The sequence below is a fragment of the Falco biarmicus genome, chromosome Z (assembly GCF_023638135.1).
Source record: "Falco biarmicus isolate bFalBia1 chromosome Z, bFalBia1.pri, whole genome shotgun sequence".
NCBI lineage: Eukaryota > Metazoa > Chordata > Aves > Falconiformes > Falconidae > Falco > Falco biarmicus.
The window spans coordinates 73,635,302-73,640,921 of NC_079311.1; the positions used below are offsets into that span (position 1 = coordinate 73,635,302).

The 5,620-nt window shown below is 41.4% G+C and overlaps 1 long non-coding RNA gene across 1 annotated transcript; it reads right to left on the reverse strand.

Moving 5' to 3' along the window:
- Positions 1 to 232: 232 nt before the first annotated feature.
- Positions 233 to 5,296, reverse strand: LOC130143037 (uncharacterized). The gene is made up of 3 exons (XR_008819616.1): positions 4,497 to 5,296; positions 3,457 to 3,540; positions 233 to 997 (listed from the first exon to the last, which is right to left on the reverse strand). It is a non-coding gene; the product is annotated as an uncharacterized LOC130143037 (long non-coding RNA).
- Positions 5,297 to 5,620: the final 324 nt, after the last annotated feature.

Below are 5,620 nucleotides of genomic sequence, written 5' to 3' on the forward strand. Positions count from 1 at the left end.
ACAAATTCACCAGGTGTGCACAGCAAATCCAGAACTCCATGGAGGGGAAGGCAGGCACTTTCCACTCCATCCACTATTACTCGCATTCCTGAACCTGCGTTTTTTTGTTTCACAGACATTGCCCAATTGTGCTTTAGAATGAGGCTTAACTTTATCTGTTGGGGGTTTTTTGTTTGGTTTTTTGTGTTTTTTTATGGTGCATTTATCAGATTGGCAATTTTAGAAGATATTGATGATGCACTTCCTTATGTTTAGGAAACTGGCAAGACAGATACGATGTTGTCTGAGACCTCACACTGGACGTGAGGTCTCCCTTTATCTCCCTAAACTCTATGCAAGCTGGAAAGCAGGAAACACTCTACAGTTACGGGGTTTTAAATGTGAGGAGGACCTGCTTTATTTTTGCACCTTTCACTGTAACAAAATAGACATCTCTTTTCAGCTTAAAGTGGTGGTCAGTAAAGGTATTTGGCCAGTTACCCCCAGCAATTACCACTGCTGAAACTCCTGACTGCACAGAATATTTGCTTGACGAAGTGCATCTTTGACATAATCCTGAATAACTTAACAGACAGTGAAAGTCTGCTTCTCCATTCCCCTCTCATAGTAAAAAAAAATTTAGCAGTAGATTTATTAAAGAAACAAGCCTTCCCTCTTCTATCATAGGAAATACCCACCTGACTTCCCCATTGTGTTTTATAACCAACCTTTTCCCCGAGGCTTTCTGTAACCATACATGTGAGAGGTGCATCGACTTAAGTGGACTGTCGCAGGGCTTTTTCAACAAATCCAGACAGAACAACCCTTTTGCTCTTTTCCCCTGTCTTCAATCCTGCAAAACCCAAGAACCCCTAGAACTTCAGTAAACCAGTTATCACTAACAAAACAGATGTATGTTGAAGCCCTGCAAACGGTATTCACCCCGACAGACACCCCACCTGGGGCACCCCAGTTGCCTTCTGCCCACCTGCTCCCCCCAGCAGCCAGTTCACAGCACCTATCACAAAAAATTGAGTTGCTTAGTTATACTGTACCTTGGTTCTATATAATGTCTCCCTGCACCCCAGGGAATGGTACATGCATCGTAAGTCAGTGGCTGAGGCATTTTCAAATTGATGGGATTTAAAGCTCAGAGGAGGAGTGTGTCCAATCCTCCCAGCTTTTGAAAAATGCTGAAGGGGTTCTACCTGCAGACCCATAGGGGTAGGAATTAGATCTATCTTGTCATACATATTCGGATCTATTTCTCTTCATCTTTTCTCCTAAAAAACCTAAAAAACTAAAAAAAGGTATTGCAATTTACTACAGCTTAACAAAATTGACAGATTCTGAATTTCTCCATCATTTAATTGGTCAAGGTAGAACAAACTGTAATGCACACGTCGCCATTTTTCAGCACTAATTTCTTTTTCTTCTCCCTTCCCCACCCAAAACAACATAAATTATATGGAAAAATCTGTTGTGGGGGTTTTGGGGAGTTTTTTTCTTGTTGTTTTTTGGTTGTTGGTTTGTTGGATTTTTTTAATAATTAATTCTGGACTAAGACCAGGTTTCTGAGTGGAAGCAAATTTTTATGTCCAAGCTATAACCTCTGAAAAACAACTTATAATAAGAATGCTGACACATTTTTAAATGGAGTGACATGAATGGCGCCAATATAATGTAGTCAAAACATGTGGGAAATAAAGTATTTTGTTACAGAAGGATATAAAATCCCCAACTCAGAATAAAGTATATGCCTGGTATTTACTGGATTCTACCAAACATAACAATTTTGCAAAACATACATGGGCTTCAGGGAGGATAGGATTCAATCAGAATTCAAAACCTCTTCATCTTGAATGCATTTGAGACAAAGGGATGCACAAGACACAGGGGCTAACTTCTTTCCTTCCTCCAGAAACTCAAGAGGGATTCACCCCGAGTGAATAATGGTTACAGATGAAATAGGAGTTCAGCAGAAGATCTGCCTAGCAGAAGCATTCAAAAGCCCACATAAAATCCAAAACGTTATAAACTTATGAACTGTGTAGTAACTATGCAGCATAGGAACCATAACAATATACCAAAAAGGAAAAGAATGGGAGTTTATACATCCTTTGCAAGTCAGCAGAGGTAGTTTCAGTGCTGACATGAAGCAGAGCCTGAGATGAGCTATTATCATGTTATCTTTTATTAGTTGTTAAGCACTGTATTCAGATCTTCACCAGAGAGCCCTTGTCCTAACAGATTTACAGTTGCAGGCCCTCTGCCATTTGTTCCAGCCAACACTTAAGTCCTCTCAAACTCCTAATGTCAAGATGGATAAAAAGATCTGCCAACACAAATCCAATGACTGCAGAAAAAAAAAAAAAAAAAACCACCATGAAGAAATACTACAAGGCTAGAAATACAGAAAGAGTTAACTGCACTTTTACAAATCACTTACTGTGGGAAATATAGAAAGAGCAAATGTTTAAGAGTGACATGAATGGGAAAAGATGGATTAGCGAAAAAAATGGATTTGTCCTCTCCTGAGGACAAGAAAACTGGCACAGACTGCAGAAAACACTTGCAGGACTCTACCCAGCATCTTTGATCAGGCAGAAGCAGGAAGAAATAGCCATGAAAAGCAAAAGGAGTAAGATGGGATGGAAATTGAGTCTTGTACGGGACAGGTAGATACTGTGTCACCTGGGCAAAGAAAGCAAATAGAAATTAGGAAAACCTAAGGACTCATGTTTGTTAAAAAAATGTTGCCCCTCTGCCCTTCTTCCCTCCTCCCTTCAGCTGCACAGTCTCACCCATGGTGCTGACACAGGCACGCATCTGATGAGAGAGGGATCATCGTCTCCGCTGAAGAAAACTACTTGCTTGCTCCCGCTGGGTTATTTTTCTGCCAAATTAGCCACTTGAAGAGCAATGGAGAGAGGAGTAGGGCTGTATCTTTTCTGTGTTAGTGAGCCACTACATTTGGTTTAGCCAGCTTGCCCTGCTAAATGCAAGCCCCAGTGTGCACACAAAAGCCCTTCAGCATTGCTGAGTGAAAAAGCATTTTTGCTGGCAGGGAGCTGCCTCCCTCATCTCTCTGATGGATCCATGCTTGAATGTAGGCACAACTGAACTTCAAAAGCCTTATTAAATCTCACTTTGGTTTTAGCTGTTTTACCAAGTATCAATGCTTTTTTCATGGGGTGCAAAACATGGGAAATTATTAGGAAAATTCATCCTGGTAGGTTGCTAGCAAGATGCGTTTCACTGAGCGTTGCACAAATACAAAAGCCTGTGGCCCCTCAGTACTAGTCACCAAGTCTCACGCTGCCAGAGATCAACTTCAGATCAGCACATTTTAAGCAGAAATGGCCAACCGGTCGCTCAGCTGTTAATATTTAAAATAATGCTGACATCTAGCGGCTTGTACACTCACACATGTCTGTGCAGGTCTTAAAGCTACTTGTGTCCAGCATCATTTCTTACCTTTTGGAGGCAAGAGGCTCCAGCTGCAAGTGTCATGTCCCTCGCAGCTGTGCACTATTCCAACAAAAAAAATGCATCCCAGTTCTGCAAAGATCATAAATTAAATCAAAAAATGATAGGCAAAAAAACAAAAAGGACAGGAAGAAAATATTGTTCCCCTTTTGTAGATGGAAATTGCCATGGGATGAAAGAAATTAGAAGCCAGATGATTAAAAGATGATGGGGTCAAGACAGAAGCCAACTACAGCTGAAGAAAACTAAAGAAGAGTCCAGACTTCCCCAGAAATATCAGGTGCTTGAAAATTGTCAGATTTGGTGAGCTGGAGTGAGGCACATCAAACACTAACCCTACCCCACCTCACCCTCAGCGCACAGCTGCTGGCTGGCTCTGCCCTAGAGCACTGCTGCTCCTGGTCTAGGTTGAAGTGTCTTAAGTGACCCACATACAAAGAGAACACACCAAAAGGAGGAAGCCAAACCTTGAGAGACCCTAAAGATAGCCAAAGAGGAGCCTGACACCTGGCGAGGGCAAAGATTAACAGTGTCTTGTCCTGTCCATCTGTACAGTGAGCTTTTTGTTGAGAGACCTATAAGCTATGAATCAAATAAAGTAATACAAAGGTGAACTTTTTTATATTAAAGTTCTGCGAAGACACTTGAGTGGATCTCATTTTGGCCCTGGACAGCAGCTCTGCTCACTTTAACTGCCAGAAAACTGGAAAAATCTAAATAGATACCTCTCCAACAAATGAACATCACTGCCCATACACCCCTCCTACACTGCATTTGCCTTCTGATGTATTAAAAAGCAAGAACAGACCACTCACTTGTGCAGTGCATTTATATTTTCCAGTACAACTTAAATATCAGGCCCTTGAAGATGAGACTGGAAAGTTTTGTATACATTCACATGCTGACTAAACTGTAAGATGGCTCTCTCTCTTCAGAGTTATGGAAAGCTGGTCTGAAATTTTCTCAAAATGTTGGGTATTAGAAGAACCTTTGATGATAGAAGAACATAGGCTGATCCTACACCTTACCTGGTGCAGGAGTAAGGCAGATAATCCAGAGATGAGCAAGTCAGCCTTCCTCATGCTGGAAATTGAGTTGTCCCATTTTCTAGTCACAGGAGGCACATGTTCATCTGGAAACAAGTTATTGGACCAGAAATGCATTTCATACAGCTGCTCTTGCATTATTTTTTTCCACCAAGAAGAAAGAGTCCAAAGAGACTATTGCTAGCACTTTGCAACAGTACCTTGCCTCATTTCAAAACAGACTTTAGTGGAGGAAGGTTATTCTCCTTTTTTCAGGTGCTGGAGATAACAGGTAACAAAGCTGACTGCCAGGTCTCACAGGTGCCATCAATGCTGCTGGCAGTATCGCAGGAGGTATGCCCACGGGCACTGAGAACCTGATAGGGGTAGAAGATAGTTTAGAGAGAATTACAAAAGGTAGGACCGTAGCAAGATGGCTGATCATTTGAGGAAACTTGTATGTAGTAGAAAGATGAATTTACACTTCATGCCACAACCATATTCAGTCTATGCAGAAGAACAGGTATGAGTGGGGCCCACATCTTCAGAGGACAAGCCAAGAAGTCCACATGTAGTAATCCGTCTTCACAAATTTTGCAAATTTTCATATCTTTTACAGCAGTAAATGCTCAGTGTAGTCTGAAATAGCAAAGTCCTGAGGCAACAGAGGGACTATGTGGCCCATGTGAACTGTGCTATCATTGCTCTGCTTTCCTACAGGCTGAAACAAAATTCTTAGCAAGAGTAAACACATTATTCTAAATATCTTGAACAGTGAACATTGTCTTGTTTTAATGTATTGCTCAAAGTGGTCATACCAAGGCAAAAATATATCTGCAAAACACTGGCCAATTAAGCTATCAAATGGAATCTACACAGGCATGCCTTTTTTGAAGACAACTGTTCTCTAATATCCCTAGTCCCATCATTAACACAGTAACAGGGTGTTACTTAACACAATGTTTTAATTGCAACTCTCATTAATTTGAAAATGATGACTCAACTCCCTGTCCCACCAAAGTCAAAGTAAAGACTGAAGGTTCACGTATCACGAAGCGGAGGAAAGCACTCCAACAGATGTTTCATGTCCAAGTGCTGCAAGGCCGTGGCACTACTGGCAGCCAGCA